This window comes from Cebus imitator, unplaced genomic scaffold, assembly GCF_001604975.1.
Source record: "Cebus imitator isolate Cc_AM_T3 unplaced genomic scaffold, Cebus_imitator-1.0 Scaffold5, whole genome shotgun sequence".
NCBI classification, from domain to species: Eukaryota; Metazoa; Chordata; class Mammalia; order Primates; family Cebidae; genus Cebus; species Cebus imitator.
The window spans coordinates 14185490-14199104 of record NW_016107320.1 but is presented as its reverse complement, the minus strand read 5'-3'; the positions used below and the strand labels follow the sequence as shown (position 1 = coordinate 14199104).

General features: G+C 35.3%; 1 protein-coding gene across 1 annotated transcript in view; it reads left to right on the top strand.

Annotated features, from left to right (window-relative positions):
• The first annotated feature begins 3056 nt into the window (after positions 1 to 3056).
• The window catches only part of LOC108310203 (A disintegrin and metallopeptidase domain 3-like), a 73486-nt gene continuing 62927 nt past the window's right edge, over positions 3057 to 13615 (top strand). Inside the window, exons 1-3 of the mRNA XM_037741575.1 lie at positions 3057 to 3156; positions 10828 to 10883; positions 11932 to 12010. The gene's annotated coding sequence lies outside the window, so the exon portion shown is untranslated. The remainder of the gene's footprint in view (positions 3157 to 10827; positions 10884 to 11931; positions 12011 to 13615) is intronic.

Sequence of the window (13615 nt, the reverse complement as noted above, 5' to 3'; positions counted from 1 at the left end):
ATGTGGTGCTTAAAGAACGTATATTCTGTGGATTTGTGGTGGAGAGTTCTGTAGCTGTGTGTCCGAGTTCAAGTCCTGAATATCCTTGTTAATTTCCTGTCTCCTTGATCTGTCTAACATTGACAGTGGGGTGTTAAAGTCTCCCACTATTATTGTGTGGGAGTCTACGTCTCTTTGTATGTCTTTAGGAACTTGCTTTATGAATCTGGGTGCTCCTTATTGGGTGCATATATATTTAGGATAGTTAGCTCTTCTTGTTGCATTGATCCCTTTATAGTTATGTAATGCTCTTCTTTGTCTTTTTTAAATGTTGTTGGTTTAAAGTCTGTTTTGTTAGAGACTAGGATTGCAACCTCTGCTATGTTGCTTTTCATTTGCTTGGTAAATATTCCTCCATCCCTTTATTTTGAGCCTTTATGTGTCTTTGCACATGAGATGAGTTTCCTGAATATAGCACACCAATGATCTTGACTCTTTATCTAATTTGCCATTCTGTATCTTTTAATTGGGGTATTTATCCCATTTATATTTAAGGTTAATATTGTTGTGTGTGAATTTGATCCTTTCATTACGATGCTAGCTGGTTGTTTTGCCCATTAGTTGACGCAGTTTCTTCATAGCGTCGATGGTCTTTATAATTTGGTATGTTTTTGCAGTGGCTGGTACCAGTTTTACCTTTCCTTATTTAGTGCTTCCTACAGGAGCTCTTGTAAGGCAGGCCTGGTGAAACATAATGACTAAAATTTAAAAATAGTGACAATACAAACCTTGGTGAGAATACGGAATATCTGGACCAATCATGCATTGTTGCAGGAAATAAAAATTGGTTCAACTACTATATTAGTCAGAGGTCTCTAGAGGGACAGAATTAATGAAATATAGATATATATTTATATATAATATATATATTATGTATATAAATTTATATATCTATAAAGGGGAGCTTATTAAGTATTTACTCACATGATCACAAGGTCCCACAATAGGTCATCTGCAAGCTAAGGAGCAAGGAGAACCAGTCTGAGTCCCGAAACTGAAGAACTTAGAGTCTGATATTTAAGGGCAGGAAGCATCCAGCACAGGAGAAAGATGTAGGCTGGTAGCCTAGGCCAGTGTAGTCCTTTCAGGTTTTTCTGCCTGCTTTATATTCTAGCCATGCTGTCATGGCAACACCCTCACAGACACACCCAAGATCAATACTTTGTATCCTTCAATCCAATCAACTTGACCCTCAGTATCCACCATCACAACTACCTTGGCAGTTTCTTAGCTTTTATCATACAACATAACAATTTCATTCTTAGGAATTATCATAGAGATATGAAATTTTACATTCATATAAATACATGTACATGAATATTCATAGCAATGTATTTTGCAAATTTAAAAACTAGAAACTACCAAAATATCCTTTGATGGATGAATGGTTAAATAACCTGTGGAATATTCATGTTATGGACACTACTCACAAATAATAAAGAATGAATTATTAATACAAGAAAAAAATTGATCTATCTCAAGGGAATAATCTGAAAAAAACAAATTTCAAGAGATACTATAAAATATCTCTTATATACATATTACCAAAAATAATATTACAAAAATGGAGACTAGATTAGAGTTTGCCAGGGATTAGAAATTAGGAGTAAGGTAGGTCAGTATACTCTATAACCATAGTATATAGGTTCCTTGTGGTCATTAAATAGTTCATGTATATCAATATGTATGTCAATTTTTGTGTTAGGCACACAAAGCTATACGTGAAATCACAAATATAAATCAGTTTATGTAAAAATTGGTGACATCCAAAGTTTTGAAAATGAATGATAATGATGGTTGCACAGCAATATGGATGTACTTAATTCCACTGAAAAGTAGGTTTAAAAAGCATTAAGATCACCAGGCATGGTGGCTCACACCTGTAATCTCAGCACTTTGGGAGGCTGAGGTGGGAGGATCACCTGAAGTCGGGAATTTGAGACCAGCCTGACCAATGTGGAAAAACCTCGTCTCTGGTGTGGTAGCACATGCCTGTAATCCCAGCTACTCAGGAGGCTGAGGCAGGAGAATCGCTCGAAGCTGGAAGGTGGAGTTTGTGATGAGCCAAGTTTGTGCCATTGCACTCCAGCCTGGGCAACAAGAGCAAAATTCCATCTAAAACAAACAAACAAAAAGCATTAAAAACAAACAAACATAAAGCATTAAGCCCATAATTTTTATATTGTGTATTTTACTACAATAAAAGTTACAATAGATAATAAATTGTGAAAAAATTGAAATTAGGTAAACCACTTACCTACATAGTAAGAGATAAAATAAAATTATTTCTACGTAACTATGTTATCCTTCCTTGTGTTAACTCCATACTGATGGGCAAAAATATGTCTGGCTTTTCATTTAGTCTCCCTAAGCCATAAAGTTTTTCTAAGAAACAAAGTGTAGAAAAGTTAATAAATAAATGAATGTTGATTGTTTTTATAAAGTCATGTGTGATTTTTTTGCCTGATACTTATAAATTGTACTAAAATAATAAGACATAGCCATATATTCATATTTTGCTTTTTATTTAGAGTCCTTAGTTTCCTAAGAAACTGATTTTTAGTTTTTCCTGTGTGTTTGTGTTTTGATCTGAATCTTAAGAGCAGAAAACTGGAAGTAGATAGAACTAATATTGGCAATTGGCTGCTACTAAACATATTGTGATTCCTATTTTTTTCTGTTTTCCTTCACTACAGTAATTCAACCGTCTTCCCAAAGGCTATGATATGGAATAGTCATATTGCCAAGACTTCACCAGCAAAAGGTCTAGAGTAGAAATGTACTTTATAACCCTATGTTACCCCCAAATGCATTGTAAATGTCAAGCTTTTTGAAAAAGAAGCCCGTGTGGCAGAAGCTCAGGCTCCCAGTGCAGCCAGCTATGGTTGGGCGCGCCGGGCTGTAGGCTCCACCTGCCTTGGAATCCACGGAGTGGGTCCCCGCTGTGCCCCGCAGACCCCACCGCCCTTCGGCTCCGCTTGGCCTCCACAGCCCTAGCCGCGAGCTGTAGCCGTTCCAAGGACAACGGTCATCTCTGCGGCTGGGCCACCGGCCACGCAATGCTGTCTCTCTTGCTGATCCTCTCAGGCCTGAGCCTTCTGACCATCGCGGGCCCGAGTAAGTGAAAAGCCCTGCAAGAGAGGAGGCTGCCTTTCCCCTTTGGCCTTTCGCAGGGCCCAGAAGTTCAGGCCAGGCTGGGGAGGGGGCCCTCAGAGCCGTCCACCAAGTGTGGGACCCCGGGCTGCATCAGGAAGGGCGATGCTAGATAGGGTCTGAGACCTGCAGCCCACACTACTCCCACACAGGACTGAGGTCACCAAGCCCTAAAGTGTCCTTGGGTACGGTAAGGTAAACCTCCCACGCCTGGAAGAGCCTCTTCTTGGAAACGGACAGTGTGTGTGTGTGTGTGTGTGTGTGTGTGTGTGTGTGTGTGTGTGTTAAGAAAGGACGCTGTGACATGATACAATGGGAGTGCTCACATACGCTTTTCCTCATGCAGATTCTGAAACACCCATTCTGCAAATTACAGTACCACGGAAGATCCAGACAAACACCGATGATGGCGATGTTTCAGAAACACATGTAACTAAGAGATCATCTTTTAAAATTATGGTGTTTTCTTTTTCTGGACTATGTGGCCCTAATCAATTCATACATATCCCTTTGTGAAATTTTGTTTGTGTTCTAATTCACTGTGCTAAGGAATCATTTGGTCTGAATGACAGAGTTGTTTTTTTTTATTTTAATTTCTCAATTAATATATGAATGTTAGATAACTGTTTTAAAATAAAGATTCAGAAAAAGAATCCCCAAATTTCTGTAACACAAAGGAACATATACAGTCTACTGGGTTCTTTTAGAAAATATGTACATTTAAGTCTGTATTATTATATAATTTAGGTTATACTAATTTTTACTGAGCAACATGTTTTTAACATGGCAATATATAAGGACTATCTTCATATCTATACATATATATATAAATCCTTTGTAAAAATGAAAGGGATTTTATCTTTTATCTGATTAGAGTAGGAAAGTATGTACATTGTAAAATTAAATTGAGGTGATACAGAGAATTGTGAATAAAGTAAATATCCACACCAGTCTCTGAAAGTAATAAATTTGTACTAAATGAACATTTAGACACACATGCACATGGGCACATATATTTTTAATGATTATATATGACTGTAATTGACATTTTCATTTATTTATAAATATTAGATTTACTTTTATGGTAATAAACATGACTGTCACTCTCATAACTTCATAAAATGTCATATGGATGTAACATCATATATCTTATTAAAATTTTGACTCATAATTTCATAAACCTTCTTTGATAGTTGGTTTATGTAGGATCAATGGGCAAGCCATTACAATTTTTTGTAAACATTGCAGAATATCTTCCAGAAAAGTTGCATGGCATTTGACTCTCACTAACAAACTATAATGATATGTATCTTTTTGAACTGTCACCAGACTTTGTTCAGTTTTCTCATTTCCACTAATGCACACAGACACACACACACTCGCATACACCATTATGAGAGGTAAGCATTATTACTTAAGGATGAAATGTTCAGCTCACTAGGAATATTTGAGAATTCTAAAGTTGTATGAATTTAATAAAATGCATTCAGCACCTAGAAAGTGAAAATTCATAGCTCTAGAGGAAGAAATTGTCAAATGCATTTCCATAGTGAGATCTTAAAATGTTTTCCTCAAATGTTGGTTGACAAATCATAAGAATATTCATAAAGATAAAGAAAATTTGAACAATAAAAATAATTTTTGTCCAGTGGACATATATAGAACATGAATCCAGTGGAATAAATGTATTGTTTTCTCCAGTTCTGATTTTTTTAGGACTCACTGGACTCTGCAGTTTATCACACATGAATTGGAGAAACATTCACTGTGAGCTTCCTGTTTAGGAACACAATCTCTGTGTTCCTAAAGCATACTGAGACTTTGACTTCCACCAACAAGAACTACAGGAGAAATTTTGGCTTTTGGAGAACTCAGCTGAAATCTTTCAGTGATTCTTTAAGTAGTCAAGTAGGACTTGTCAAAATATTTAGGCAAACACTGAGGAGGCTCCCTTGGCCAGGGATATTTTGAGCCCTAAAAGCCAATTATAAATATCACTGCCTTTGTTTTGGATAAGAATCTGAAATCTCCAGATATGTAGGGATCCCCAAATCTAAAGATAGAGGTTTTCCAATCCAGTTGTAATTTAGCTTTATGCCACTATAAGTAATGCACATTTTTCTGAACAATATGTAAAACAGTCAACAAAATTGATGACAGTAAAGAAAGAAAACTAAAATTCAAATACTGGTAGTGTAAAACTAGTCATTTGGTAACAATTAGGATAAAACTTAAAGCACTCAAAAATGCATTTAGAAGTTTGTAGATGTATATTTATATATTTCACAGGGTAAAGAAAAACCAGTGATGATGGATATTATCAATAAATAATGGAAAAAAATGAAGAAATTACATACAGAAATTTGATATGCACTTGAAAATTGCATAGGAACATAACTAAAAGTTTATAAATAACCAATATTTTACCTGACAAAGCTGTCATTCAGAAATGAGGGATTAAAAAATATCCTGTACAAATAAAGGCTGAGGAAGTTTACTACCACTGAGCTTGCCTAATAAGAAATGCTAAGAGGAGTTATTTAAGCTAAAATGAAAGGAGGCTAAATTATAATAGGAACACATATGGAAGTGTAATACACACTGTAAAGGCAAATATAAGTCAATTTCAGAATACTATAATGTTGTAATAGAGGTATATGAGTCACTTATAACTCTAATGCAAAGGTTAAAAGACTAAAGTGTTAAAATAACTATCATTGCCATAGTTTGTTAATGAATACAAAATATAAAAAGATGGAAAATGTGACATAAATAACATAAAATTATGCACAGGTGTGGAAATGATAGTATATAGTTTTTATGTGATTGAAGTTAAATTTCTAGTACCTTAAACTAACCTGATATGACTATATATTTCATGTAGGCCTCATGGTAAACTATGAAAGAAAAACCTATAGTAAATACACAAAAATTAAAGAGAAAAGAATCAAGAGATACCACTGCAGGTTAACATCAATCACAGAGGAACACAGCAAGAGAGGAAAAATGCATGAAACATATAAAACAGCCAGAAAACAATGATCAAATGGCAATAGTAAGTCTTCATAGCAATAATTACTCTAAATTTAAATGGACTATAAACTCTCCAACCAAAAGACATAGAGTATCTGAATGGATTAAAAGTATCCAAAGATATGCTGCCTGAGAGAGACACACTTGAGCTTTAAGAATATACAGGGACTGAAAGTGAAGGAATAAAAAGAGATACTGCATGGAAATTAAAATCCAAAGAGGAGGGTTGCTATGCTTTTATGAGACAAAGATAGACTTTAAGTCAAAAACCATAGCAAAGGGCAAAAAAAGTTGTAATGTAATGATAAATGGCCAGTTAATCAGGAAGATATAACAATTTAAAACATATATGCACCAAACACAGAGCCCCCTAAATGTATAAAGCAAATTTAAAGAATTGAAATGAGAAATAATAATATTAACGGGAACTTCAATACCCCAATTTCAACAATGGACAGTTTTATACAGCAGAAAATTAATAAGGGACATTTAGACTTAAACTGTACTTTAGACCAAATGGACCTAAAAGACCTCTGTAGAACATTCCATCAAATAGAAACAGACTACACATTCTTCTCATGTACATATGTAACATTTTCTAGAATAAATCATACTAGGCCACAAAAAAAATTTTAACAAATTTAGGAAATGTATAATCATAATCATAACCAGCATCTGTTCTAACTACAATGTTAAGAAATTAGATGTAACGAGGAAAAACAGAAAATTCCTACATAAGTTGAAATTAAACAATATCTTCTTAAACAACCAGTTGATCCAAGAAGAAACCAAAAGGTAAAAAAAAGAAAAGAGTAAAATAGCCATAGAATAGAGCAACCAAAACTAAGAGTTCTGTTTTTAAAAATATAAACAAAATTAATAAACTTTTAGCAATACTAGGAAGAGCAGAGGGCTCAAATAGGCAATACCAGAATTAAAGGAGGAGACATTACAATTGACATCACCAAGTAAAGGCATCAGGCTATGAACATTTTATGCCAACAAACTGTCTAACATAGAAGAAATGGACAGCATCCTAGAAACACAATCTGCAAAGACTGAGTAATGAAAATAGAAAATCTGGGGAGATCAGTAACAAGTAAGACTGAATCAGTAATCAAAAATCTCCTACAAAGAAAGGTCCAGGACCAGGTGACTTAACTGGTGATTTCCACCAAACATTTTAAAAGAAAAAAAACGCGTAAATAATGATTATTCTCAAAGAGTTTTCCAAAGAATTGAAGAGGAGCACTTCCAAACTTATTTCATGAAGCCAATATTACAATATTACTCTAACACCAAAGTCGGACCAAGATACTCCCAGATAAAACATGAGCCAATATCCCTGGACAAAGATGCAAATATCCTCAATAAAATACTACCAAATTCAACAGCACAATAAAAGGACTGTATGTCATAATCAACTGGGATTTATTTCTGGAATTCAAGGATTGTTAAACATATGCAAATGAATACATGTATATGCCACATTAAGAGAATAAAGGATAAAAATCATATCATTCATCTCAATAGATAAAGCCAAGGCTTTGGACAAAATCCAGCATTCTTTTATGATTAAAGTCCTCAACTAATTGGGCATAGGACGAATTTACCTCAAAATAATAAAGACCATAAATGACAGGCCTACATCTAACATCATACTCAATATGGAAAAACTGAAAATTTTCCCTCTAATATCATGAAAATGACACTGGTGCCCAGTCTCCCCACTAGTGTTAAACATTGAACTCCATCCAAAAAAGAAGAAGAAGAAGAAAAGGAAAAAGAAAAAAAATAAAACCTGCTTGTAACAAAGGCCAAGGATAGCCGTCCTCACTTCAACTCGAGTTAACTCCATTAAAATTGTATTTTGTGCCTCAGCTTCTTCCTGTAGGTGTTTTGACTCCTCCTAGCCAAGGACACTCAGTGGAGGCCCAGTGGAAGCCAGAATTCATGTCCTCACCCACTGGGGCCCACAAAGCCTCCCTTGCAAACCCCTCTCAAGGCTGGGCTAGGCCACCTTTTTGTGCATTCCCACGGTCAGTCCCCCTGCATTTCCACCAGGAGACTGGACTATCATAATCTCCAACATTCTTGTCTGACACCCACACTGCACTCAGAAGGGCTGTGCTTTATTCACTCTGCTATCTCCAGTATCCACTACTTAATGGGGCTTTATGGGTGTGTACTGAAGGAAGAAAGGGAGGATTGGGGGAGAAAAGCCTGGAAATGGTAAAGAGATCAGACTGGGTTGCAGTGGCTCATGCCTGTAATCCTAGCAATTTGGGAGGCCAAAGTGGGTGGATCATTTGAGGTCAGGAGTTTGAGAACAGCCTGGCCAACATGGTGAAACCCTGTCTCTACCAAAAAAGAAAAAAAATACAAAAATTAGCTGGACATGGTGGCGTGTGCTTGTAGTCCCAGTTCCTCGGGAGACTGAGGCAGGAAAATCGCTTGAACCCGGGAGAGGTGATTGCAGTGAGGCAAGATAGCACCCTTGCACTCCAGCCTGGGCAGCAGAGTGAGACTTTGTCTTCAAAAATAAATAAAAAAAAATTGGTGTATATCTGGCTGCATTCAAATAATATCTCACATGTATTCAGAGAAATCTGAGACCAGCCACTGCCTTACTCTCAGGAAGCAAGCACAGGAAAACTAAGTAATTGCATCCCATCAACCGTGGAGTGTGCAAGTGACAGCAGATGTGGCTCTTCCAATGAAGAGGCCAAGGGATTGGGACACTTGGGAAATCCCAAGCCACACCTGAGGGGCCAACTACAGCCAAATGGAGTATTGCCTTCTCCAAACACAGATGGGACTTGGATTGCAGCCCCTGGTCTTAAGCAGGAAAGACCTAAGTCACCTCAATTGTCTTGCGAGAGACCACAGTCTATGCCAAGAGAGAGGAAGTGCCCGTGCAGGCCCCGACATAAAGCCCCTCCGTTAGGAAGTCCTCTGACCTTCTTTTCTTTGATAGCCCTTCCTTCACAATCAGATGAGAGAAAGTTACCTCCTTGCAAGTTAAGACTAATGTTATTATTGGACTTGACCATGGGTGGAAGTTGCACCAGAAGGATTATTCAAGAATATAAACTAAAATGCCTCCAAGTGAAATTGTCTATTATCATATGACACGATCTTATACATAGAAAATCATAAATATTCTATATGAAGAAAAGTCAGAATGAAGACATGAATTCAGTAAAGTTAACAGTATACAAAAACCAACGTAAAACAGATAAGCTGTGTTTCCATATATAGTAAACTAGCCGAAGAATAAATTTTTAAAAAATTTATACCATCATGAAGAATAAAATATTTAGCAATACATTTAACTATGTCAGGCAAAATGGTATGTCATTTGTCTCTGGGTATATGGAAAAAGAAAATGTAGATTGATAGATGATTGATCGATTGATCAATAAATAAACAATGGAAATACTCATTTTTTAAAAAGAAGGAAATCCTGCCATCCATCATCCTGGTTGTACCTGGAGGACATTATGCTAAGTGAAATAAGCCAGACACACGAAGACAAATATTGCATGATCTCACTTATTTTTACTATCTTAAAAATAAACTCAAACACGTAGTAACATAAATTAGATAGTAGTCACCAGGGGCTAGAGGTGTGGGTGAAAAGAGAAGACACTGGATAAAGGGTAACTTTCAGTTATAAGATTAATAAATTCAGAAAACTGAATGTACATCATGGTCACTATAGTTAATAATAATATTTTGTTTACTTAAAATTTACTAAGAGTAGATCTCAAATGTTCTCACCACATATGATAAAATGGTAACTATCTGAGGTGATGGATATAGTAATTTGGTTGTTTTAATCATTCACAATATATGTGTATGTTAAAACATCATATACATCTTATGTACACTTTAAATAAATACAAGGCCTGTTTTTCAGTTATAGCTTAATAAAGTTGAAAAAATAAAATTGCTTTAAAGTGTTCTGGAAATGAAAGGGACTTTGATTATTGATACAGATATCAATATATCATGAAGATATCATCATGCTTAATCTGTTTGAAACACCATACTAAATCTGTCTGAAACCAGAAACCACCATTAAATGGAGGGGCTTCTAATTAAATGTGAGCACTCTCAGAAAGTTGTGACTTTGTATGAGATGACACTCTTGAGCTAAGGCAATAGCAAAAGGGTGTGGGGAGAGGAGGATTGCTTGTGGGTAGTACTTCTGGCACCTGGGCAATAATTCTTTTATTCTTAACTGGGAAACTGTGCTGTATTATTTTGTTTTCAATTTATTTGTGCTGAGAGCTGCAAAATAGAGCAAAGATAACAAAATTCAAATTTCTTCAACTGTTTCTCAGCATTTCTAAACAATATCCTCATTTTAAATTCAAGTCTCATAATAATACATGCTAATGATTAATGATCTGAGTTTTGAAATTTAGACTCCTTGTGTTTATTTAAATTATAATTGTTATACATGCCAATTTTGATACATGTAGGATATAATCTACATTTGTATGAATGAATATATGTTTCAAGGAACTGTGATGTTTAACTTTTACGAAGTTAGAATCTCTACCAATTACTTTCCCTCTGAACATTTTGCTACAGGCCACTTATTCCATCAAAATTGAGGGGAAATCATACACTTTCCTGCTTGAAAAACAGTAAGTTATTGAAAAACATTCATTATTTTTAGTGTCTTAAATTTTTACAATCACTACCCTAAATTGAACTTAAATAAGAAAATGAATATTAGATTTATTTAATAACATTTTATATCTTCTCTGTGATTCATTTTAGTCATCAATTGCAGATTGTCATTTTGAGACTGTTTCAGGGAGGGATTATGCCTTTTCCTAGGTTCCAAAATGAAGGCAGGATGGAGCTGAATCTTTAGTAAACTTGTGAAGGACATTCATTGCTGTTTTAAGACACTTAATAATTTTGGAGTTGTTTTTACCAAAGTATAACATCATGAAAACTAACGTAAATATATAAAATCTATTGTTACTTGTTAAACAAATATTAACTAAGGTATATGAGCCATAAAATTACAGTTGAATCTAAAAGAAAACCTATTTTGAAATCTGGCACCCCTGCTTATTACTATACATATATCTGTGTTTGTCAGTTTTATTTTATTTTATTTTATTTTATTTTATTTTATTTTATTTTATTTTATTTGTGAGACAGGGTCCCATTCAGCCGCCCAGGCTGGAATGTGGTGGTGCAATCATAACTCACTGCAGCCTAGATTTCTTGAGCTCAAGGCATCCTCTTGCCTTGGCCTCCCAAGTAGCTAAGACTACAGGCACACACCACCACGATCCACCAATTTATTTTTATTTTTAGTAGAGATGGGGGATCTCTATATGTTGCCCAGGCTGGTCTTGAACCCCTGAGCTCAAGCAATCCTCCAGGTTTGGCCTGCCAAAGTACTGGGATTACAGGTGTGAGCCACCACACCTAGCCCTAGTTGATTATTTTGAATTCATTAAAGCAGTCCCACACTTTTTTCTGATTATACTGGTTATTATTCTTTCTTATATTCACAATATGCTATCAAAAAGCAGCAAGTTAATATAGAAATAAGTCCATTTCATGTTTAGATGTTTGTATTGAAGGCAAATTTTGTTTAATTTTATTATTCTGGAAATTATTTTTAATTAATGAAATAATTACAATGTAGGGTCTTTATTTTGATTGAATTAGGTCATTTTTACACCCACGTTTCTTGGTGTATTTATACAATGAATCAGGAATATTGCATGAAGATTCTTCATTTTCAAACGTGAGTTTTTGTTTCTCCCAAGTAAAATTACATTTTTATGTGGTTAAGGTGCCATTGCTAGGGAGGAAATTAACACTTTATGCCCCACATAATTATTGAGAAAATAGAGCACAAAAGTAAATATAATGTGGCAATTACTATGAAAGCATATTGAATAGAACGACTACTTTTTAAAAAATCTGGAACTTAGGAATCATTTATCAAAAAAAAGACATTTAAGGTATGTCTGAAAGTATTAGTAGGAGTTTTGGGGATGGGGATGGAAGTGTGTCAAGGAGCTAAGACGCACAGAGAAGTTTCAATTGATATAGGAGAGGGCCTGAGCAGTGGAGAAAATGGTAGACATTAGGTTACAGAAAGACCCCAGGGAACCAGTGAGAGTGATGATGGAAAAAAGTAGACAGTGTACAGAACCTTAATAGGTCCATATGTGAAATCGCAAAATTAGAGTTATAGCTAAAAAGCTTTTCTCTTTCTTTTTTTTTTTTTTTTTTTTTTTGAGACAAGGTCTTGCTCTGTCACCCCAGGCTGGAATGCAGTGGTACAAAACTGGCTCACTGCAGCCTCTGCCTCCCAGACTCAGGTGATCCCACCTCAGCTTCCCAAGTAGCTGAGTCAACAAACGCAAGACACACCAGGCTTATTTTTGTATTTTTGGTTGAGACAGGGTTTCACCATGTTGCCCAGGCTAGTCTCAAGCTCCTCGGCTCAAGCGATCTGCCTGCCTTGGCCTCCTAAAGTGCTGGGATTACAGGCTGGAAGACATTTAAGAGTCAAGAAAGTTTTGATATTATGTAAGAAAGTTCACTTGACCCTATAAGATATTTATTACATCCTGTAAGGTATTTATTACCCTGTAACACATTTATTCACATGACTGGGAGGAAGTGAATGCCAATGATGGGTCACACTCTATTGCTATATTGGAACTAAGAGATGATGAAATCTACAGTATGGTAACTGATAAAGGATTTTCCCTCCCTACCAAATTACAATTAGAAGTAAGAAAAAAAAATCATGAGGCACCTGTTCTGAGACATGTGACAACAGGCAGATTAGGAATTTTGTGCCTGAGAGAATATAAGCACAGAAGGTGAATTTCATGTTTAAGTTTACCCCCTATTGTAGATAGTCTGGACCATAGATAGCAACCAGAGGTGGAAACAAGCAGAACACTCTTAAGAGTTTGGAGTTTAAGGTTGCTGATTACTGCTGATTTTTAACTTTTCTGTATTTTGAATATGTCTTTTCTCAAACAAGTGCTTTGCAAATATTTTGTCCGTTTCTGATTTGTCTTACTTTTCAAATGGTCTACCACAGATCAAAATTTTTATTTTTGATGAGGGCTAATTTATCAACAATTCTTGTTATGATTGGTTGTTTTCATATCAAACCTATGGACTCTATGTAGCATTCGTTTCTAAAGACTTTCTGGTTTTTGTTTTTGTTTTTTTTTTTTTTAAGTTTTATACTTTACATTTATTTATTTATTTATTTTGAGGTAATTTTGTATAAGATATGATATTGAGATCAAAGTTCAGTCTTTTGACTAGATGTATAATAGTTACAGCACTATTTATATTTCTAAAAGGTTACCTTCCTGCT